Below are 25,095 nucleotides of genomic sequence, written 5' to 3'. Positions count from 1 at the left end.
AACCTACTAGAGCCAAATTGTGTAAATACTGGAGAATGGAGAGCCTGTCATCATCCCAAGAACAAACATTGATATGTCCTGACAATCTTCACACCCAGAGATAAAGCACCAGCCTAAAAAGGTCAATGCCAACAAATGAAAATGCAATTTAACATCCCTGAAGAAATTCATGTGTACTCTAGGTGCCTCTTGCTTCAGGGCATGTTCTGGAATGAATAATTTGCTGAGTTTCTAGTGGCATATTAAGGACAAATGCCATATACATTAGATGTACCTTGTCATGCACATTAAGTTATATAATTTCATATTTCATATGCAATTAATGAGAGTATTTGCATTTCCATGACCTGATCCCACCATTACACCCAAATAGGACTCAAAGGCATAAGGAGTAAGTGGGTGGACAGAACAGAGTAAATGTGTAGTTATACTAACAATCTATATGCTATTTTACCAAATTAATTTATTGATGCTAAAGTGGTTTCCTCTCTTCAAACAAAATATAATTATGTCCCACCCCAAAAGACCAAGTCATAATCAAGTAACAAAAGTTAGCTCTTTACCATCTTTATTAAAGTATTTTTAGACAGGTACATGGATAGAAAAGGTTGAATGGGTTTCATAGTTACTCATTCTAAGTATTAAATATCCAAATTCATTATTCAACTTTGCAGTTCTTAGATGTTGCATCCTTCACTTTTATGGATTGTTTGCAGCATAGAAGAAAAGAAGGTTGATCAATTTTCATCAGGTATTCTTTACTGGCATGTTGAACATTAGCTGCTTGGTTATTGTGTTTCCTAACATCATACGAGAAAATTGGATCTGTGTCTCAAATTTCCTGCTAGATCTATCTATCTATATCAAGATGTGGGCTTGTTAAAAATAGATGCACCAGCCTAAATAATCACTGCTATTGGAGAAAACTCAAACTCGGAATAATAAATAAAGAGTTAATAAGATTTGTGAATCATGGAATTAAGCAACTTGTTTCTTGATTCAAATGTCCTTGTCACTCCAGAACGTAGCTGAATAAAAAATAAAATATTATTAAAGGAAATAATGATGGATGCTAGAAATGTGACATATAAACAGTAAAGGCTAAAAATAGCAGGTGAGGCAGAATCTATGGAGAAAGAAACAGAGTTTATATTTTGGGTCAACCTTTATTCATTTTGATGGCTTCTTCAGCATTATGTATTTTTGCTTTTTACCATTCCAGACCAATACAAGATATGTATTTAATAAACACACAGGAGTCCACTAACTGCTTGAACAAAATTAGTATTTTTGTCATTTATTGCAGGCTTTGATATTCTTAATGCAGTAATGAGTGGTTACCTTGGTAACACAAATCTACACCTCTATTTTTCAGGGTAGGAAAAAATGGTTGACAACAAATTGAGATGAATTCACGTGGTTACAAGGGTCATGTTCAGTTTCATTTCAGACAATAGGAAACTGAATATACAGTACTTAACAATGAAACTTTTGGACATATGGGTTCAGCAGATGTCCAAAAATCAATGTATTGTGAAACAAGGATTAAATCTTTGAGAATAAAGTTGGTTAATGAAAGTGAAGAGGATAAGGTTGTTTTAAACTAATCAACTAATTAAATTTTATTTATTTTGAAGAAATATACTTATAAAAGCAATGCATCAGTTATATATTCACATAAACCTTCAGACTCTTGTATAAATACCACCTGATTATTTTGGAACATTGTATCTCGTTGAGGATTTTTTGGAAAATTTTATTTAAGTTTTAAGAAAATGCAGAATATAGGACTCAATTACTATAATAACAATAATACATTGAATATAAAATCATAGAAAAATATTCATAAAGCTGAAAAAAAAAGAAATGAGTCCCTCCTCTCCCAGTGCCCCATCCCCAGATTTGAAAAAGGGGTCAGACTGTAGGAAATAGAGGGAGATCAAAAGAAAGAAAATAGAAAAAGCAACAGGAGCAAGGTTCGATATTTCAGTCACATAATTTTAAAAGTATTAAATTTCTAATAAAGGATATAGTAATTGACAAATATCAAAATAATTATACTATCAGGTCATTTAAGTGATCTAAATAAGGCTGCCAAATTTTAACGAACATACTATAAGTAATCTTCTCAAGGGGAATACAATTTTGCACTTCCAACGATCAATCTGAAGTAGGGAATTGGATTTCCATGTTACTGCTATACATTTCCTATTGACAATGCAATTTTAATAAATTTAGATTTACTTCTGGAAAAGTTAACTTTTATAACTGCCAAATTCCCCAGAAGAAACAATTCCAGTCTAGAGGGAAGTTCACCCCCACAATTTAGTTGAGCACTTGTTAATTTACTTCTTGGAACACTTCTGTTCAACTTATGGGTCAATCATAATTGTCTCATGGCTTGTAAATAACTTGTAACAATATAATAAATTTCACTTAATGCAGTAATCAGTATGCAGAACTACTTTATTTTTTTTAAAAGATAAAAAATAAGATGAGCCAAAAGCTTTGCAGCTTCCAAAATAATTAATATGAGGATGTATGTGTATGTGTTAATATGAGGATAATTATAACAGGAATCTGGGTGAGCAGTTTCAAAGCATGTTTAAACCAATAAGTTATAAATTTTCCCCTTGTACTTAGATTCTCCATTGTGCAATCTACACTTCTGCTCTCATCTCCTCCTCTTCTTATCAGCATAAGGTTAAGATTCACCTTGACCTCAATTTCCACCTCATTCGCCTTCTCATTCAATGTTCTATCAAAACCCATTTCTTTTCACAGGCATTTTCACATCCAACATCTACTTTTGTACCTCCTCTCTTCCTGCCATCCTGATTTGTAAATACTACTTCAAGCAATTACTTAATTGTACTTCATCCAATTTGGTCCCCTGAATTCTGTCCTCATGGAATGGTCTCCTTAAAAATTGGGGAAACCAAATGTTGATTGGGTTCTTTAAACACCCAGCTTTTATTTAGCCTGCAAGTGTGAAGTTGTGTTACTTTAGTTCTCCACCTGACTCCCCTTCTAACCTTTATCTTTGATCAACAAATAATTCAGTATATTATAACTTTTGGACTAAAACTACAATGAGCCTTTCTATTCCACATTTTCAGCAGCTTTCTTTTAGTTGTCAAAGTATTCAGCTTGGAAAAAGGCTCTTCAGCTCAACTTGTCCTTGCAAGTAATATTGGCCACCTGTGCATGTCTGATCTGCCAAGCCCAGCTTATATCCCTCCAAACCTTTCCCATCAAAAAGTCTCTTCAACATTCAAAATGTAAACTCCACAGTCACACACCCAACCTCCTCAGTGCAAAATATCTGCCCATCAGGTCTCTTTTAAATCTTTCCCCCACCCCACCCCACCCTCACCCTGGGAGAAAGTCAATAACTTTTAATATAATTGATGCCCCTCATGACTTCATACATTTTCATTAGGTCACCCTTCAGCCACTGAGACCCATCCATTACCAGCCATGCACAAAACTTAGGCCTTTAGTCCTCATAACATCTTTTCAGGTTTTAGCATCTTCTCATTTGACACCTGTTTGAAATTAAACAAGGAAGTCTACAGACAATCATTGTCGATTAATACAAAAAAGTACTGGAGAAATTCAGCAGGTCATGTTGTGTCCATAGGAAGTAAAGATCCATAACCAACATTTCAGGCCTGAACCCTTTGTCAGGAGGGAAGAAGTGGCAGGAAGAGGAGCACAGGCCAGCAGATAAGAGGTCATAGGTCGAAGTGGATGGGAGGGTGGAAGGAAAAAAAAGCTGAGGTGTTACGGGGAGGGAGGTAACTCTCTGAATGGATAGCGAGGGGATGAGGTTGGAGGAAAGAGAGAGAGGAGAGGGGAAAACAGAAACTGGAGAAGGATGTTAATGCCATCTGTTTAGAGAGTGCTCAGACAGAATATTGGATGCTGTTCCTCCAGTTTCAGATGGCCTCAATTTGGCAGTGCACAAAGCCATGGATAGACATATGGGAATGGGGTGTAGAATTGAAATGGTTGGGCAATGGGAGGTCTCCACTACTACAGCAGTGAGACGGAAGGTAATCAACAAATCAATCTCCCCAGTTTCCGTTAGGCCCCTCCTATATTCTCTCTTTCCCTTTCCTGTTTTCTTTCTTCCAGCTGCCCACTCCTTCCCTCTCCATTCAGAGAGCTATTCCCTCTCCCCATCAGCCCTTAGATATATTTCATCTGCCCTCCCACCCATAACCACGACTGACCTCTTGCAAGTTCACCTGTGTTTCTTCCCCCCCCCCCCATCTTTTTATTCAAACACTTGCCTCTTGTTTGCTTCTACCATGTCGAGGGGCTCATGCCAATACATTGGTTATATATCTTTGCTTCTGATGAATGTTGCGTGACCTGCTGAGTTTCTCCAATAGTTTTGTATTGACTTCTGTTTGAAGTAGCTTTTGTTACTCATTCACTTGATCAATCATTTTCAACTGGACACCTTCAGACAGTCTTTTGGGCCGACTTGTTCATGTTGACCAAGACAGGTCCATTTACCTGTTTAGCCCATACCTAATCACATACCTGTCTAAATGTCCTTTATATGTAATAGCAGTACCCACATCTACCACTTTATCTGGCAGTTTTTTCCATATACCCACCACCCTCTGTGTGAAAAAGTGCTTTTTAAATCTTTACCCTCTTACTTTAAATCCATGCCCTCCAGTTTTAGATTATTCTACCCTGCAAAAAAAGATAACAATTATATTTCCTATATATGCCCCTTATGATTATTTTTAAACCTCCCACCTCCTTTGTTCCAGGGTGAAAAGTTCCAGCTTATCCAACTTCTCCTTATAATTCAGTCCTGCCTGTCCCAGTGACATTTTTGTGGATTCTGTCTACACCGTTTCCAGCTTAAATATATATTTCCTAACAGAAGAGAAGAAGGAAGAGTAGGGAAATAAAATAAACAGTATACAACAGCAAAATGAAAAGTTTCTTTATCCACAATAAAGCCAGCATTGTCATGTAGTTTCTCCTGCCTGACATGTATCCTATTTTCTACACCCCTTCTGATCTTTCTCTGAAATTTAAATCTTTAGCTGGTTCTTGTGAAAGGTATATTGATCTGAAAAATTAACTGTTTTCCTTTTCACATTTGCTGGCTGATCTGCTGAGCATTCTACAAAATTCAGGTTTTATTTGTAATTAATAAGAATTGTTACCACTCTATTGCACTTAATACTTCTCTTATCACAACAGCTTCTTACTGAATTGGCTCATGCTATACCTGCACTGAATTTAAAAGGAGCTTCATAACCTTCATGCCTGAAGTAAACTTTAGATAGCACAATCAACACTGAAAAAAAAAAATTGAGAGGAGAATAGGGAAGAGAAGAGAAACAAAAATCAGTGCACATGAGCAAAATAAAGTATTTATTTAGAATAAAATTATGTACTAAAGAAAACCATGGAAAATCTTTCCTCTTCTTTGGTGTCATGTTTATACATTCAATTACTGTATATTGTTACGTTCATTCTCTAATTTGCTGCATAGCTCTGTTGTTTGAGGGGCTTCCACTCTGCTCTCAATCCTTCAATGTCCAATAACCAAAGGGCTGTGGTCCTGCCCCACAAAGTCTTCGCATTGACTGTGCAAGTCTCACCAAATACTCCTATAGTGTGGAATGTGACTTGGTTTCTTTCCTCACCGACATTTTGTGTGCTACAAAAATGCCTTGGAACTAATAATCTTTGAAATTACAATGACATTTCTATGGCATTATTGCTGTGGATGATCAATGAAATTGAGTTTCATCTTTCTTCAGAATATATACAAAGAGGATAATTGACAAGGAATCTTGTTTTGATTGGGCAGCAGCTGTGAGTGTGCTTATTTTTCTCAAAATTAATGCTTGTTTTTGAGCAAAGTTACTCAGATCTTAAAATAATATTGTCGGAAACTCTGTACAGTAAAATTCTTCTGTTCAGTAAAATTCAAAATGCTAGCAAAGCACTGTTATGTGTGCAAGAATTTTAATTCATGTTATGTGATTTATTTAAATTACAAAATGAGTTTGACTTTGATAGCTGTAGCAAAGCAGATGCAAGTGTATTGATCACTAATTGGACTCAACTCCTGACCATTTTCATTGATTTCAATTTAACTTTATGTTGAGTGGGAAGTAATAATCTCGCATGTGTCAAATTTTGGGAAACAAAGATAAGTTATTCCTTTCAACATAAAGGACAGTCCATCACCATACTTATCTTTTCCTGAACAAAAATCAACAGTTAACACCACTGACTGCAACAAGCTTTTCATTGTTGATGTATTTTAGGCTATGAAGATCAAATATTTTAGATTTGAATGGTAAAGATATTTTAAGTTGGGTCTCAGCCTAAGTTACCACAGGAGATGATTATTTAAAGGTTTGTGACACTGGACAGTGTACTTTGTGGTAATTTCAATCCTTGTAGATACACTGTGTGCCAGGGTAATAGCTATGTTTAGGTCAGGTTCAAACTCCACATCTGACCAACATATTAAAAGAAAGTTCAAGAGGGCATTATCTAAAGGCATATCTATGGCATTCTATGTGTGACACCTTGTCAGTTTCTACTGTTGCCTGATTTATGATTTGACACAAGGTAGTCCTGACATTAACCCTTAAGATCAGGGTAGCCAAGCTTTTAATTTTTAATTTAGACATACAGCACGGGAACAGGCCATTTCTGTCCACGTGTCCGTGCTGCCCAATCAACCTACACCCCCAGTACATATTCGTATTTGAAAGCAAAAATTATCTCTTTTATCAACATGCACTATTATCTTTGCAGGGAGTAACAGTAATTGAGGGTAATGGGAGTTGTTTAATGTGCTTTATGATACTAGAAGATTGAAACATCTAGTATTGCAATAAAGTCTGCATATTTGCTCACACTAGTGAATTGAGCACTTAATGACAATGCCTTATTGACTTGAGTTCAGACTATATTTGTGCACATGGAATCTAACCAATGCTGCAGGTTATTTCAATATCTCACAATAATTGAACTTGCGGTTAGTTGCTGCATTCAACTTTTGCAAGTAGAAATAATCAACCAACTATACTAGTCAGTTGTTCACTGCAGGACTGCAAAGCAGATGTAAAATACAAATGACTGCAAGGAACAATGAGGACGTGACTTTAGTCAATAAATGGCATGCCACAGGAAATTCTAATAGCTAAAATTCTAAACTCTCAGAATTTTTATGACCTCCTAACTCATTATTTCTGGTTCTTGCAATGATATTCTTTAATTTTCAATGACCATTGGTTTCAAAGAGAGAGAAAAGCATGACGTGCAGATTGCTGGATCTTGTTGAGCAGCTTACTCTGAGACCAACAGTAAGTACTGATAATAAAAGATAGGCTATTCCATAATGTACTCCCTACCATTCTCCTCTTAACTTCCCCAAATTATATTTTAATAATAACTCTTCATAATAGCAGTGTATATTTTCTTAGGTGCTCCTTTATATTTATGTAGGACAAATTTCTGCAGGGCTTAACAAAGTCCTCCAACAATCCATCTCGCTGAATTCAAGTTTTTCACCCACAGGAGGTACAAGTTTGCCTCGATTACAATTGCAAATTGTCTTAAAAATTAATTGGCTCTCCTATTAGCTTACAAATGAAATGTTTTTCCTGAATTAATTTGAACAATTTTGAAATTCAATAATTCAGTGCAATCAGGCATAGATGAAATGTAACCCTTTATTTTTTTTCCTTCTTCCCACTAAAACTTGTTTGTCATTATAATTTAATGTAATAACCTAGCTCACTTCTTTGTATTGTAGCTGAACAAGGGATCACTTACTAAAACAAGTATTTTATAACATATCCAGTCTGTCAATTGTCAGTCATCACATTTATCCAATAATTAAGTGTTTACAGGAACTGTACTTCATACCAATTCTTTGTCAACTTTTTACCAAATTAAATCAGAAATCTTGGAAAAAAAACTAACTTACTAATGTCTCTAACCCTAAGAAAGTGAATAACGGTAGAAAATTAGGGCAGTTGGTGAGATTTCCCAACTTTGATGAATGGGGCAGGAAAGGTTTGAGGGCTGGGAGCCTATATGGCTAAAATGACTTTTTCCACCAGTGTGAAAAGCATGAAAACAAGTTGTTTTGGCTTTGATTTATAAATTAAACTTTCCATTCTTGTGTGTCAGTTTGGCTGCTTCTGTCTCCTGTGTGCTGGGTGTTGTTGACAGAAACTGGAGGAAGTGATCCATGCATATTCATACAAGTCTTTAATTACATATATATTTGAGGTTGGAACTGTTTCTAACTGATGTAACCAATAGACATCTCCTGCCTCCAATACATGAGCATGAGAAATGGATAATGTGTCACGAAAATTGCTTATGAACCCAATTCCTGACACATTCATGATGACAATCCAACTAATCACGTTAAGGTGATTAAGGCAAGTGCTTCCAAACAAATGCATGGATAATCTGAAAGGAAATCTGGCAGAGCTAGTAGAACTGCTTTCTCACAGCTTCAGAAAAATGAGTTCAATCCTGACTTTGGATGCTGTTGATTTTGTGTTTGCACGTTTTCCTTGCGACAGCATGGATTTCTTTCAGGTGCTCTGGTTTCCTGCCACATTCCAAGAGCATGCAGCCGATCAGTTGATTTACCACAGTAAACTGGCCTTTTTGTGCAGGTAAACAATAGAATCAGGAGTAGTTTATTGAAATTTTAAAAATAGTATTTTCTAGTATTAGTGTAAATAGATGCTTTATGTTTGGCATTGTCACAGTGGAGTAAATGAGCTCCTTCTCTTTTGCATGACTATAAAATGTGAAATAAGATTTGCAGAAGAATGTAATGACATGGGGCAGGGTAGATTGGCAGTAGCTGTTGCGGAAGCAAATGATTGAATGGGGAGAGGGATGTAATTTCCCTCTGCAGGCACAGGACAACTGAATCTTCAGCATCATCTTTCAGGTATCCAACAATCTTGAAACTTTCCACTGTGTGTAAACTAGAATGTTTTTTTTATTGTCAGGAGAATTTGGTCTACCTGTGCTTCTTTAAGAAAATTGAATCCAATAAATGCTTGAGGGCTGAACCCACCAGGCACATTCAGATGGTGGTGAGCAGCAATATGGATCAAAACCAAGCTTTTGAGGATATCACCTCCTTGATTTAAGCTTGCACCTCTTTCCCAAAAGGTCTTTGAATTTCTACGTGCATTGTCCCAAATTCCCACTTTAATTTCAGTGGCTACTTTTCAAATAAGTAGAACAGCAGGAAATAACTGATGTGCTCAGGTTAATCTTGGTAAAATTGACAAGCAATTCCACATCAGCAAATCTGATTGGGAGAATCATGCTTTGTAATCAATACAGCAGTTTCCTGGTAACTTCTGAGGATACAAATCCAATAGATCAAAGTTGTGCTTATTAACTGCATTCTCTTATCTCCACGTAAATAATTCAAAAGAAAAGAATGAAATCTAATGCTGTGGAGATTATTTTATCATAGCAGTGGTCTTCCTCTTGGAACATTCTATTGCTTTCTGGAGTTACAGTTGCGGCAACATCTTAATAATTAAATTATGAAAAATAATAAAGACCTTCACATCCTACTATGACTTTAAAATCACTATTGGATCATAGAAACACACTCTAATATCCCTCAAATAGGTACAGTGATGCAACCATGTGATCTGTCTTTTTATATATCACTCCAGTTTTGTATTTCAGATATTAAGATTAAATATACCATGACACAAAATAATTGCCTTGTGCTTATGTTGGAGATTATTAACATTATCCACATATACAATAGTTATAAAGTTGGTTCTTGTAGATCCGGATGAACTTCTTAGTCGCACTGGATAAAAATATCTGAAATTTAATTGATAGTTGATAAAAATAGATGGAGGTAGGTGCTGCGTTAAGATAAAATAATGCTCCAATGAGAGTGCATGATTATATTATGCAATTTTCACCAACATTGCAATCATTTAACTGGATTAGATTAAAATATCTTTAATTAAAAACCTGAGCAGTTTACTATCAATGTAATTTGTAAATTAAATGAGCATTAAATTTAAAATTGTATCCCATCATTTATAACTGCACTGTATCCTAATTATGTACTTTTGAAGTGTTGTTAGTGCATTAACATCTGGAGGCGTCACAAATAATTTGTACAAAGAAAGTCCCACAAATAACAAAAATTCACTCATCATTGTTGGTGAGGTATTAATAATGATGAGATCATTAAGGAGATCTCTCCTGAGTTTCTGTCATAAAAGTCAAAAGTTTATTTATGCCTTAGAAAAGCAGAATACGTCCATGGTCCCGGGTGAAAAGGGCATGCCAGCATTCGGCTGAATTTTTACCTTCATCTAGAAACTTCAAAAACAATTCCTTTTCTACACACCACTAAGCTCAACTAAATTTAACATTCTACTGCTCACACTGCCCAAGTTTTACTTCTTCATCACTCCCACCATCTTTAGATTGAGCTCATAGACCTCAAATGCCTCACATTTCAAATTCTTGTCCTTGCTTTTTACCCACGCATGTCATTACACTCTACCCCATACCACCAATTTTCAAACTGTCTCAAAACACTTTGCCTCCAAAAATTCATACTATTTTGCATATTTGCAAGTTGACAGACTGCAAATAATGGGGGAAATCACAATACTAAGGAAGAATGAAAAAGCAAACTATTGTTGCTAACAGAATGAGATGCGAAATGGCAGTGCCGAGAGATGTAGAGGGGTTACGACATGAAATCTCAAAATAGTTAGCATGCGAGGTTCGGCAAAATAAAAGCTAATGGGATGTTGGTCTTTATCGGAAGGGGGTATGGAGCACAAAAGTAAATATGTTTTGTTGCAACTTTACAAGGAGTCGCTGAGACTGTACAAGGTTTCGATCTCCAGATTTAAATGAAAGATGTTACTCACACTCACTCTCTACAACTTCGATTATCCAAAATGGTCAGGACCGGGCCTATTTCGGATAAACAATATTTTTGGATAACTGGTTACCTTTTAAAAACAGCCCAAATAGCAACAGCAAATCATTTGTAAAAGTATTTAAAGAACAAACAACAAGGGAAGGCTTTTAAAGCATAAAATAAAGTTTAATTTTTACCAAAGAACAACCTGAACAAAATAAGATAATTCCAAGACCAAACACTTGAAATTCTACTCGGAGTTTTTCCATAATTCCAACATTGTTTCAACCTGTGATGTCAGTTCAGCTCCAAAAAAAATTGTTTCAGATATCTGCATTTATCCAAAATATTTTTGGAGGTGAAATGTCATCATTTTGGCTTTGAAATTTTTCGGATAAATGAGGATCTCTGGAATTTATGAAATCCTCAATTAATTGGGGGACAGACGTCATTTCCAGGTCCAAAATTAAATTTCATATAACTGAGGAGGTTGGATAATTGTGGTGTGTGTGTGTGTGTGTGTGTGTGTGTGTGTGTGTGTGTGTGTGTGTGTGTGTGTGTGTGTGTGTGTGTGTGTGTGTGTGTGTGTGTGTGTGTGTGTGTGTGTGTGTGTGTGTGTGTGTGTGTGTGTGTGTGTGTGTGTGCGCTTAACTTCCTATTTTTTGCCCCGATAAAGCATTAATTTTCTGTCATAATTCGTAATTACTTGCTGTACCGACATTGCACAAAGGACACCCAGACCCCTCAGCCCCTTTGAATGTCGAAACCTCTCAGTTTTTGTAATACTTTCTCGGTTACATGGATAATATCACTTTTTTTGCACATTGTACTCCATTTGTCTGAGCTTTCCTCACTCACAACCTATCTATGTGCTTTTGTAACCTCATTATGTCCTCTTCACAACCTTTCTTTATGCCATGGTTAAATTTAACAATCATACTTTTAGTGTCTTCATCCAAATCAGGTAAATGAATTGCAACAAATGTGAGCCTACAGTGACAATCTCTATGGTTTACGACTTGTTACACCTTTGTAGCTATAGAGATACTCTCTTTTGTGTTAACTTCCAATCTTCTATCCACATCAATACACCGTGATCATATTATGGATTTTTTTTATATCACACTTAACCCCTTCCACTATACATTCAATATTGGATCTTAAATTATTAAATTCTACATAGAAGTAAAGCCTTCTTACAGGTGAGGAATGTGTGTAAAAATAAAGGATTGTAAAAAGTAATTGGCACTTTTCAGAGTAATTTTTGCTGCTTCTAACGTGTTCAGTTGCACTCATTTTTTCCAAATTTTATTTTAAAATAGGAAATTTATGACTCACGCACCCACACTTATGTGGCTAGGATTTCAATTGCATGAAAAATGGATTAGATATTTTAAATTTTTTGGATTTGTCTCCTTTGTGAGGAGTTTTTGAATGCTTTCTCTGAGGACAGCGTATAAGTCGATGTGCTCTCGCTGAAGCTCACAGTTGCAGAGAATGAACAATAAATTGGAATGGAAACTCAGGCTGACTTCCTCTTCCTGACACAGGAACGTGCAACATTATTTTTAGTATGTGAATGAGATCATCCAAATCTGATTAAAATTGAGGGTTAAATCTGTGACCAAGTGGCTTACTTAAAAGCTGTACGTCAGTATATTGTCATGTTATTTAAATTCAAATGTATTACAGATCTATTTCTTTAGAGCTGGTCTCCCTTTCTGAATTAGCATTCATTGATACTACATTCAAATATTACTATCCTCTTTGTTTTGACTTTAGTTCATTTCAGGATCTCCACGATTCCACAAATAGGTATAGTTGATATGTGCTGCATGCAATATCAATAAATACAATTAAGTTTAAGACAAAGATTCATATTTAGGTCAGCCTTAACATGTCCAGAAAAATTGATACACATTGTTCTAATATTAGTGACAATAATTGAAGAATTTGAGGAAATGATTTCTACTGCATTAATAAAAAAAAAAGACAACAGAATATCGGTAATTGTGATGCAGATATAACCTGCAAAACTTGTATTAGGATTTACATAGGCAATGAAATTCAAAGTATAGGTACCTTCCTTCTGGGGGGAGATTTACTGAATCATTTCTTGGAGAATCTGCTGTTCTTCAGAGAATTACAGGTCACATTGTGTCGGGATCTCATATCGTCAAAAACAAAATACAATGAAGTGGTGCCATTCAGATAAAAAGCGGATTCCTAACTGCCTAACCAGCAGTTTAAAAGGAACCTGTATGTTGGTCATGACCCAAGGATTGCACATTTGTAAAAAGTGCATGAGTGAACCAAGAGCACAACCCATACTTGGTTGGGTGCTGAGGGACTGTGCAGTCCAGCTGACTGAGATCCTAATGGACAGCGTCAATGTCTCACTCCAGCAGTCCATTGTCCCCGCAGGTTTCAAAACACTCTGGTGTCCAAGAGTGCGATGGTAAATGGGCTAAATGATTACCATCCAGTGGTACTGATGTCCACGATCATAAAGTGGTTTGAGTGATTGGCACTCACTACTCCTCTCTGCAACTGGATCCTAGACATCTTGATTGAAAATCCACAGTCAATCCAGGTTGGCAGCAAAACATAAAGCCTTGTCATAGTGAGCATTGGTGCACCTCAAGATTGCAGGCTCAGCCTGCTACTGTTCATGCTGCTAACACACAACTGTACTACCAGGATCAGTCCCAACAGAATCATCAAGTTTGCAGATGACACAATGGTAGTCGACCTTCATGTAGAAGGGTGAAAGGCTTGCGTAGTGCTGCAAGAGCAACAACCCAAGTCTCAATGTGGACAAGACAAAGGAGATGACTGTGGACTTCAGGAGAATGAAAGACCACTCCCCACTACATATCAATGGCTCTGTTGTAGAGAGAGTGGGAAGCACAAAATTCCTCACCATCCATTTAGAGGACAACCTATCCTGGACCCACAACACATCCTCAATAATGAGTAAAATCTAGCAGCATCTACAATCCTAAAAAGTTTGAGGAGGCTACTGCCTATGATCCTAACAATATTCTACAAGAGCACAATGGAGAGTGTCCAGGCTGCCTGCATCATGTTGTGGTATGGTAGTTGCAAACATCAGATTGGAGATTAGTTTGAAGGGTGATTAAAACTGCAGAAAAGATCACAGGAGTCTCCCTTCCCTCTCTCGACGACACCAACAGAGGGTGGTGCTTAAAAATAACGGCTTAGAGAATCATCAAAGACCCTTATCATTCAGCCTGCTGTATCTTTGACATGCTACCATAGAAAACTACAGCACAGAAAACAGGCCATTTGGCACTTCTAGTCTGTACCAAAACATCACTCTGCTAATCCCACTGACCTGCACCCATTCCATTAACCCTCCAGATCTCTCCCATCCATGTATCTATCCAATTTATTCTTAAAATTGAGTGAACCCGCATATACCATGTCAGATGACAGCCCACTCCACACTCCGATCACTCTCTTAGTGAAGTAGTTCTCCCTAATATTCTCCCTAAACCTTTCCCCTTTCATCCTTTTGAATTTATCTCTCCTGATCCAAATGGAAAGAGCCTGCTCGTATTTATTCTGTCTATATCCCTCATAATTTTGTAAACCTCTATCAAATCTCTCTAATGTTTCTATGCTCCAAGGAGCAAGTCCTAACCCGTTTAATCTTTCCCTCTAACTCCTGAAGACCTGGCAACATCCTAGTAATCTTCTCTGCACTCTTTCAATTTTATTAATATTCCTTCCTGTTTGATGAACAGAAATGCACACAATTCTCCAAATTTGGCCTTACCAATGTTCTATACAACCTCACCATAACATCCCAACTCCTGTACTCAATACTTTGATTTATGAAGGCCAAGATGCAAAAAGCTTTCTTTACTACCCTGTATACCTGTGACAGGGAATTATGCATCTGTATTCCTAGATCCCTTTGTTCCTCCGCACTCCTATGTATGTTCTACCTTGGTTTGTTCTTCCAAAATGCAAAACCTACACTTGTCTGGATTAAATTCCATCTGCCATTTTCTGTCCCATTTTTCCAGTTGTTCTAGACTCTTCCACAATACCTCCAAACTTAATGTCATCAGCAAACTTGCTGATCCAAGTTCCCACATTATCATCCAGATCATTGATATAGACAATAAACAACAATGGTCCTAGCATTGTTGAGGCACACCACTAATCACAGACCTCTGGTCTGTTGAGAAGCAATCATCCACTACCACTCTCTGTCTTTTCCCATTCAGCCAATTTTGATTCCAATTTACCACCTCTCCATGGATACCTAGTGTCTGAACCTTCTGAACTAAATTCCTATGTGGGATCTTGTCAAGGGGCTTTCTAAAGTCCACGTAGACAACATTCACAGCCTTCATCTACTTTCTTGATAACTTCAAAAAATTCTGAGGTTTGATAAACATGACCTACCACGCATAAACCCATGCCGACTATCCTTAATCAGCCCTTGGCTATCCAAATACTTGAATATCCCATCTCTCAGAAGACTATCTAATAATTTACCTACTACTGATATCAGGCTCAATATTAGCCTGTAACTTCCTGGTTTACTTTTTTAAAAAACGAAACAACAGGAGCTACCCTCCAATCTTCCAGAACCTCACTCATGGCTAAGGACATTTTAATATTTCTGCCAGGGCCCCTGCAATTTCCATACTAGTGTCCCTCAAGGTCCAAGGGAATATCATCAGGCTGAGGGGGTTCATCTACCTTTATTCGCTGTAAGGCAGCAAGCACCTCCTCCTCTTTAATCGCTATATGTTCCATGACACCACTGATTGTTTCCCTTCCTTCCTTATATACTATGCCAGTTTCCTGAATAAATACTGATGCAAAATTTAAAAAAAACTGTTTAAGATCTCCCCATCTCACAAGACTCCATACATAGACAACCACTCTGATCTTCTGGAGACCAATTTTGTCCCTTAATATCCTTTTACTCTTAACATACTTGTAGAAACCCTTCAGGTTTACCATCATGTTATCTGCCAAAGCAACCTCATGTCTTCTTTTTGGCTTCCCGATTTCCTTCTTAAGTATTTTCTTTCATTTTCTATAATCTTCTAGAACCTCATTTGCTCCTTGTTGTCTATACTTGCCATACACCTCTCTAATTGCCTTAACTTTGCCTTTAATTCTGATAGGAACATGCAAACTCTGCACTCTCAAAATTTTGCCTTTGAAAACCTTCCACTTACTGAACACATCCTTGCCAGAAAACAACTTATCCTAATCCACTCTTCGTAGATCCTTTCTCATTTCCACAAAATTGGCCTTCAATTTAGAATCTCAACTTGAGGAGTTGACCTATCCTTATCTATAATTAACTTGAAACTAATGGCATTACGGTCACTAGACCCCAAATGTTCACCTACACATACGTCTGTCACCTGACCTGTCTGGTTTCCCTATAGGAGATCAAGTTTTGCATCCTATCTTGTTGGTACCTCTATATATTGATTTAGAAAACTTTCCTGAACACATTTGACAACTCCAAGCCATCCAGCCCTTTTACATTATGGGAGTCATAACATCTCAACTCCTGTACTCAATACTTTGATTTATCACAGCTGTGATATTTTCCCTGACCAGCAATGCCACTCCTCACACTTTTATCTCTCCCTGTCTATCACGTCTGAAACAATGGAACCTCGGAACATTGAGTTGCCAGTCCTGCCGCTCCTGCAACCAAGTCTCATGATGTAATCCCACATGCCAATCCACGCCCTAAACTCAACTACCTTTACAACAATATTTCTTGCATTGAAATAAATATACCCGAGAACATTTCTATCATACACAAATCTTTGATTTCTGTTTATACATGCAGTCCTCACATGACCTTTATCCTCCTCTACTTCACTATCTACTCTAACACTCTGGTTCCCATCCCCCTGCCAATCTAGTTTAAACCCCGTGGAGCAGCACTAACAAACCTACCCGCAAGGATGCTAGTTCAGGTTCCAACGTCCCGTCAGAACAGGTCCCATCTTCTCTGGAACAGAGCCCAATTGTCCAAAAACATGAAGTCCTCCCCTCCCTCCTGCACTATCACTTTAGCCAAGTTTTGAGCTGCATTCACTTCCTATTTCTAGCCTCACTAGCACATGGCACAGGTAGGACTCCTGAGATCGCAACCCTGGAGGTCCTATCCTTCAACTTTGCACCTAACTCCCTAAACTCTCTTTGCATCTCTTCATGCTTTCAACCCACATCATTGGTCCCTACATGGACCATGACATCTGGCTGCTTAGCCTCCCTCCTGAGAACACAGAGAACTCAATCCAAGATATTGCAGACCCCAGCAACAGACCATTCGGGATTCTCAATCTCTCTCACAGAACCTCTTATCTATCCCCCTATCAAATCTCATATCACTATGGCTCTCCTCCTTTCCCTCCTTTTTTTTTAAGCTCAGTGTCCAATCTTGGTGGCAAAGATGTGACCACTACAACTTGTCCCTGGTAGATCGTCCCCACCAACAGTATGCAAAACGGTATACATATTGTTGATGGGAATAGCCACAGGGGTGCTCTGTCAGTAGAGGGAAGGGGACTAAACAGAAAGAGCAGTCCCCCAGTTACCTGTCTCCTGACAATTGGGGGTGACTGGCTCCATTAAACTCCTCTCTCTCACCCTCTGTCTCTTGAATGATCTGGAGTTCATTCTTTCTTGGTTTGTCAGGAGCTGCAGCTGGATGCACCTTTTCCAGCTCAAAAGGCTGCAGGAATTCCTTGGGATGGTGAATTCCTTGGGATGCTTCTGGTTTCCTCCGAGGACCAGCAGCCACCATGTAGCCTCTTTTTGACCTCGTTAAGGCAGGTAACAAGGAGCCCAGCTGGCCTGTGGATTCACTGCAGGAATTCGAGACAACCAAAACAGCACTCTCCAAAGCCACATTCCTGGCACATTCAAATCCAGACCTACCCTGTCATTAACGACAGACGCCTCAGACCATGCAGAGGGCGCATTGCTGCAACAGCGGCAGCCACTCACTTTCTTCAGCAAACACCGCTGACCACCCGAGCTGACGTACAGCACTTTTGATCATGAACTGCTGGCAATGTATCTGGCCATATGCCAGTTACAGAACATCCTCGAAGGCCAAATGTTCACAGCCTACACGGACCACAAGCTACTGGTGCAGGCGCTGGGCAAAGTCTTGGACCCCTGGTTGGTGAGGCAACAATGGCACCTTTCATACATCTCCGAATATACAACAGACATCTCCCACATAGCAGGGAAATCCAACGTAGTAGCTGCTGGACTGTCCAGGCCAACGATCTCCAAAGTGACAGGTGGCATTGACACAGCTCAGCTTGCCAGGGACCAGGCTGAAGATGCCAACACACAGGCATACCGCACTGCCATCACCAGCCTACAAATTGAGGAGTTCACACCTTTTCCAAGAGGCCCAGGCCACTGCAGGCCAATCCTGCTCATGACTTAGAGACAGCGGGTATTAAATCAAGTGCATGGACTCTCTCGTCCTTCCATCTAGTCAACAGTCTGCCTCATTTTGGATTGGTTTGTGTGCCACAGGCTTCCGCGTGAAGTTTCACTTTGGGCAAAAACCTGTGAACAATGCCAGCAAGCCAAAGCCAATGTTTTCCACCCGCAGTGGACAGGTTCAACCATGTGGACATTGTAGGGCCCCTTCCTATCAGCCAGGGGATGAGGTCACTTTTCACCGTGGTCGACTGCTTTACACATTGGCCACAGGTAGTGCCGATACTGGCCTGCAACACAGAGACCTGTGCGAGGCCCTTAACCTCATAGTTTTGGTGTCCCTTCCCACATAACTTGGGGGACTGAGGAGCCCAGTTTACCTCTTCCCTCTGGGCAACCATGACCAAATTCTGCGGCAGCCAGCTACACTACACCACTGCCTAACACCCCCAATCCAATGGGCTAGAAGCGTACTTTCACCACCATCTAAAAGCAGCCCTCAAATCATGGCTGCATGGGCCCAACTGGATGGAATGAACTCCCATAGGTCCTGCTGGGCATCCACACAGCACCTAAAGAGGGCCTCTCCACCTTATCAGTGGAAATGGTCTCCATCCCAGGCAATGTCCATTTCAGCTCCATAGAACCACCACCAAGTGCCCTGGATGTCCTACAGCAGCTGAGCAACTACACCGCCTACCCACATCCACAACCTAAAACCACCCACGAGATGCCAACTAGTGACATCCCACAAGAACTCAAAGCCACGGACCTTGTCTTTGTAAGTCGGGGCAAACCAGGTACCCCCCCTGCAGTGCCTTTATGAAGGGCCCTTCAAGGTACTGAGAAGGGAAGGGTTTGTATATACTCTAGATATTGGAGGCAGGCTTACCTGCTCCTACACTACAGTTCCGGAGGCACCCACCCAAAGATAATCTCCCAAACCTCACCCAAAGAGAGTACGATTCTGGGGGTGGGGGTTGTGTAATGAGCCAGGTCAACCCCGCACTCAACGGGCTGAATCGCCATAGCGAACAGGCAGCACGGTAGGGCACAGGGACTTCCCCCTCCAACGTGCAGAAGTTCCAGGCTGCAGGAGCATGTTGCCTCAGAGCAGCATTATGACATCACTCCCATGAGCCTGTCGCCTCCCCTAAAAAGGAACGCGCGTGGTTTGAATAAACAGCAGTTAATGGTTTATTTGCTTGGTGTGGACAGCATTTACTTCAGCAGCTCTGCCTTTAGCACTGCTACAATGGTTCATTTTTTTTGAAAACTGTCCAGTCATTTATTGTTCCCTTCTCCTAGTTCACTGGTATCAGGCAGTTTTCAGAATTAAACAGTCATTACATAAAAAGGGCTCTGGTGCCTTAAGTTATTACCAGTCAGGAAGGTCTTTGGCGGGTGCAGAAAGAGGTTTGTTGCTCGTTGGACATGCAAACGGATTTCCTTCAATCAGCAACTGAAGTGTTTTTTCCGAAGAAACGTGCCTTTTTCCAGGTTACCACAAAGAGTTCTTCTTTTCCCCTATATCAGGAGAACCACAACACCAGTCACTGCAGAGATTTTGAATAGGCTGAACTCAGAACTCAAAACCCTTCTTGAAATGGGGTCTTTAGCAGGCTTTTCACTCTGCAGCCTTGCACTGACTGCTGGAGCCTTTATCTTCCTCTCTCTCTTTCGGTTTTAGTTTATGTTCCTGTCTCTGTTTCTGCTTCTGTGATGTGATGTTTGCTTGTGAAAAGTGACCTAAACAACCTAATCTTATTCCCTCTTTTAAACATCTATTTTAACTTACTCCATTACAACAGGAACAATCAGGGATTCTATGACTCTATTCGGTAAAATAACTTTTATTGTTGAGTCAAATGCCATCAGTGGTGTCCTTTCTTTGCCTATAGAACCTATATTTTAAACCCTAGTGAAAATTAAGATTAAAAACAGGACGTGCTGGAAATGTTTAGCAGATAAAGTTGCATCTGTCGGAAGAGAACATTTTTGGACGAAGGCATTGCTACTAAAGCCAGCAATTATTGCTCATCCTTATTGCCTCTTGAACAACAGCAGTCCTTATATGGCACAGTCATTCCCAAAATACCTTTAAGTATGAAGATGCAGGATTTTAAGCCAGTGACAATGAGGAAACAGCAATATATAACATTTCCAAGTGAAGACAGAATGTGCCTTGAAGAAGAACTTTCATGTGGTGGTGTTCTGTGCTTTCATTTTCCCTGTTGTTTCGGATGGTAGAGGTTGTAGTTTGGAAAATACCATCAAATTACCCAAGACAAGGAAATACAGTGCATTCTGTAGAGGATACTCAGTCACTGTGCATCAACAGTGATGGGGATTGAACATATTCAGTTACAGCATACTGTTAGTCAATCTCACAGCCTGTGGGAAGAAACCATTTCCCAGCCTGGCAATCCTGAATTTGATACTCCTGTACTCCTTTTCTGATGGTAGTGGGTCAAAGATAATGTATGATGGATGGAAAGATTCTTGAATAAATCTTTCAGCTCTTACACTCCTGGTAAATATCATCTATAGAGGAAAGGGAGACCCAAGTTTTGATGAAGCTCTGTATTGAGTTATGGTCCAATGCTTTGCAACTACCAGATCACACAGTGATATACCCAACAGAACACTATCGTGCTCTTGAAAAATGTTGTTGAGATGGGGGCGAGTAGCCTTGTCCTTCTCAAACCTCCTGAAGAAGTGTAGGCACTGCTGACTAATGAGGTGCTGTGGGTTCGTGATAGGCTGTCCTTTATTTGCACACCAATGAATTTTGTTGCTCTTCACTCTCTATTGAGGTGTATTGGAGAGAGGTCGACCTTTGTCCTCTTGAAGTCCGCAATCATCTTGCTGTTTTGAAGTAACAGTGATCAACTTCCATGACAGATCCAATTCAAAATTTAATTGAAGACCTGTAAAGGTGCAAGCAATGAGCTTTGAGTCTTCAGCCCATGATCTATGAATTTCCCCAGGAGCTGGGTAGGGAAGGTGGTACATATGAGAAAGAAGAAAAAAATTGTCTTTGGTATTGATTGCCAGAAATGTCTTCAGATTAATTTTTCATTCAGACTCTGAATGAGTCTGGCTAGTAACATCCAGACTCCTTTTTATCCTTATCAACTCCTCTTTTTGCCTGAGATTGGATAGATCAGTTTTGGGATAGCTATACATCAAAATAATATTTTGTACAAATTAATGAAACTATCAGCAAGAGGATGTTCCACCAGTGAACCAATCACTTTAAATACTATCTCTGCAGATCAAGAGCACAGTTTGGGTATCCTGTGGTGAATGACAGCTCCTGACACCACAAAAACTTTTCACTGTCATCAAGGTACAAATCATGGAATACTCTCCACTCTTGTGTGTACGCAATTCCAACTTAAGAAACTCAACCCCTTTCAGGATAAAACAGCCAACTTGATTGGGACTCTACACCATCCTGAATGTTCAATTCTTCCACTGTTAGTGGCACTCTGCAGAATCCACTGTAGTTCCTTGCTTTGAGTAATTTGACAGCATTTTCCAAAGCTACAACCTGGTCAGGTGCGAAGTCTTTAAAGGTGAACTAGCAAATTTTTGAGGTTAATTCAACTATAATTTGTTAGGCTTTTTAACATATTTAAGAATACACCCCTAAGACAGAGAATAATTCGGAATTCTGAAACTATTGTCTGCACCCTGACATGCTAGAAAATAAAATGCTTCTTTTCCCTTCTCTGAAAAGGAAAGGCTATTTATCAACATACAAACAATTCTTCCCTTTGATTGCCAAAAATAGATCTTATGCTTACATTCAGATTTCACAATATTTAAGTCAACATCATCACACGGCAACAAAGACTTGTTTATAAACTCTCCTGAGCAGTTAATCACTTCTAGAGGTAAATGTTACATTGCCACTTTGAGCCTGATGTTTCTTAATGCATGATAGCACAAAGGATACTGTGAGCTACAGAAAATTGCAGAGAGTGTTTCTTGTTTCCAACATGTTTAATTAACTCAGCCAAAAAAGTATCAGATATAAAGGACCTACTGGTTACATCACCTGCAGAGGAAATTTACTGAGACACCTTGTCAATGTGTCAAAACTAATTGTTTGTTATAGCACTAAGTCTTAGTTGATGGGAAGAAAGCCGAGGAAAACAAAAAGCAGCAATTTGAAGACCCGCATGTTAAAGTATGGCAGGCAAACAGAAATGAAGAGGTCCAAGGTTTCTGAGATGATGATGCTGAAAAACTAATTTGGTGCAAGATATGAGGGATAAACAGAAATTCACCTCAGATGGAAACTATTTGCTGACAAAGAACACAAAGCTGAATTTCTGTACCAGTAGTTCAATAAATTTTCAGTTAAATATAGTTAGATATAAAGGAGGAAGAGTGGTTTTGGAACTCCAGATTAACTAAGCCATTACTACAATTAATTGTTGGAAAGAGTTAAGACTAAATACATCCTGTTAGACATCAGATTTAATTCACTCACATGAAACAAAAGAACCAAAGCATTTAGAAAAAACTAATCCTTTGACTGGTGATTCAAATTATGCTAATTTCAAGAAAGGTGATGTGTAAATGTATGTCATCGTATCGGTTTAAATATCATGGAGCATAATGTCTTACACAAATCATTGCAGCTGAGAATACAACTCAAATAAAATAAATTTATTTTGAAAAAAAAAAATCACTAAAATATTCCTTGATATATTTAAGACTGGTAATTTGATGCAGTTGTTTTGACACAACTCCAGTTTTATTCTATGGTACAGACTTTTCAAATCAGTATCATAAACATCAACGAGTAACCAGATTTTAAATAACTAAAAATACATTTAATAATTATAAAAGGACATTAACTAAGTAAGGAAAAGAAAATTAATATAAACCCATTAAAACCAGCCTTTTGTGTCCTGCACCGAACGAAAAGGAAACCTAATTTTTTGAAAGCTTCCTCGAAGACCAATACATTGGCATAATTGGAAGAAACTTGCTGTGTCACTAATTCATTCTGGGAACGTGGACATTTTGTGGGCTACCAGGAAGTATTACCCAGAAATTGAATTGCTCAGTGCCTTTTGTTTTTCAGCAATTTACGTAAAAATAATTAATCTCTTTACCTGTAGTGAAATGTGTTTCTGGACCAAATTGTTCAAATTTGAAATATATCCAAAAACTTCCACTCACAAATTGTTCATGTCCAAAGTTATTTTTTTTTTATGCACAATGTCTAAGGAACCATAAAAATGTGACCACACAAGAAGAACTCGATCTACTGGATCTGTGCTGATTTGTGGTAGAGGAAATCCGTCTAATTCTCTTGGATTTTCCTTGTATCTACACAAAATACTTTCCTCTCAGCCAAAATACATTTCCCTTTGACTGACCTGGTTGACTGTATTTCCTTTGCTCCTTGGGTACAATTTCTTAATCATAATTATTAATAGTGTAAGAAAGACTTTCCTCACAAAGGGAGAATCCAAGACCATTATAATTCTTGACACGCTCTTCAAATCTTCTCTTGTAGTTTGCTCCACAGAGAATAATAACAGCTTCTCTAGCCTAATGTAGTAGCTGAAATCTCCCCTCCTTGGCTATTCCATTAAATATTGTCAATATCCTTTTGAGGGACCTTCATATGTCCCTATAGAGTGGTATCTCTAATTGAACACCGCTATTCAAGTTATAGTTTAGAAATATTGAATAAAACCTCACAGATCTCCATTAATGAATACTAGGAGCTCAAATATTTTAATACCTACTCCCTTTTTAAGATACTTTAAATATACATCTACACCCAGAAATGTAACATCAGCATGACCTTTAAAACTGTCCAAGTCTACATTGTCACCCATCATTCCATTAAAACACACATCTTCACTCTTCTGTCTATTAAATTTCAACTGCTATTTGTCACCCAGCCATTCGTATCCATTTCCAGTCAAATATTATTCTTCTGTTTACTACACCTCAATGTTTTAATCCATTTTGAAATCTTACCCTAAAAACCAGCAACATTCCTTCATCAATATATTTTTTAAAATGCGGACTAGGAATGAGCCCTGCAAAAACCATCTGGGGAACAATAAAACCACCATCTAGAAAAAAAATCTGTTAGTATGACACTTACACTTACGTTCTTGATACAATTTTGTGGTTCCATTGATCCTTTGATTCAATAGGCCTCAGTCTTACCAAGTCCCTTTTATCCAGGTGATTATTCCTGATGAAATGTTACTGCAAAGTGTGGCCAAAAGATTTCCCCTCCCCCATCCCGAGTAGACCTTCAGGGCAAATATGTTTTAATAATAGTCTACCAGTGCAGAGAAAGAAGTTTAACTCTCAATTAAACTTGTGTTTTAATGTTGTTTCTTCTTCTGCTGCAGCGGTGTGATTTTAAGGGGCTTGCTTGGGTAGATAGATCTTAGATCATCAAGCAGCAGAAAGAAATAGCAGATTCTCGCCTGTAAATTAACTTAAATTTACTTCGTCTCGCCTTCTTGGAAGTAGAAAATCAAGGTACCCAGTTAGAAGAATTCAGTAATAATCATTGAAAAATTGACTGGGAAAGTCCCAAATTTGAGGGCCTGCCACTCTGCTCAATTATTCAAAAGATAAGGAAGGAAGTCAGGAAAAGGAAGCTTTTA

General features: G+C 38.5%; 1 protein-coding gene across 3 annotated transcripts in view; it reads left to right on the top strand.

The window, feature by feature from the left end:
- LOC138743401 (complexin-2) overlaps nucleotides 1-25,095 on the top strand; it is a 228,586-nt gene that overhangs the window by 2,052 nt on the left and 201,439 nt on the right. The window contains exons 2-3 of one of the 3 annotated variants that reach the window (XR_011344857.1): nucleotides 5,802-5,856; nucleotides 8,601-8,696. The exons of 1 other annotated variant lie outside the window; for it this stretch is intronic. The gene's annotated coding sequence lies outside the window, so the exon portion shown is untranslated. The remainder of the gene's footprint in view (nucleotides 1-5,801; nucleotides 5,857-8,600; nucleotides 8,697-25,095) is intronic. One more of the 3 variants, XM_069898744.1, reaches the window with a different exon arrangement.

Source organism: Narcine bancroftii, chromosome 9, assembly GCF_036971445.1.
Source record: "Narcine bancroftii isolate sNarBan1 chromosome 9, sNarBan1.hap1, whole genome shotgun sequence".
Taxonomy (NCBI): domain Eukaryota; kingdom Metazoa; phylum Chordata; class Chondrichthyes; order Torpediniformes; family Narcinidae; genus Narcine; species Narcine bancroftii.
Note: the sequence above shows the minus strand (reverse complement) of the source record. Positions and strands in the feature narration are given on the sequence as shown.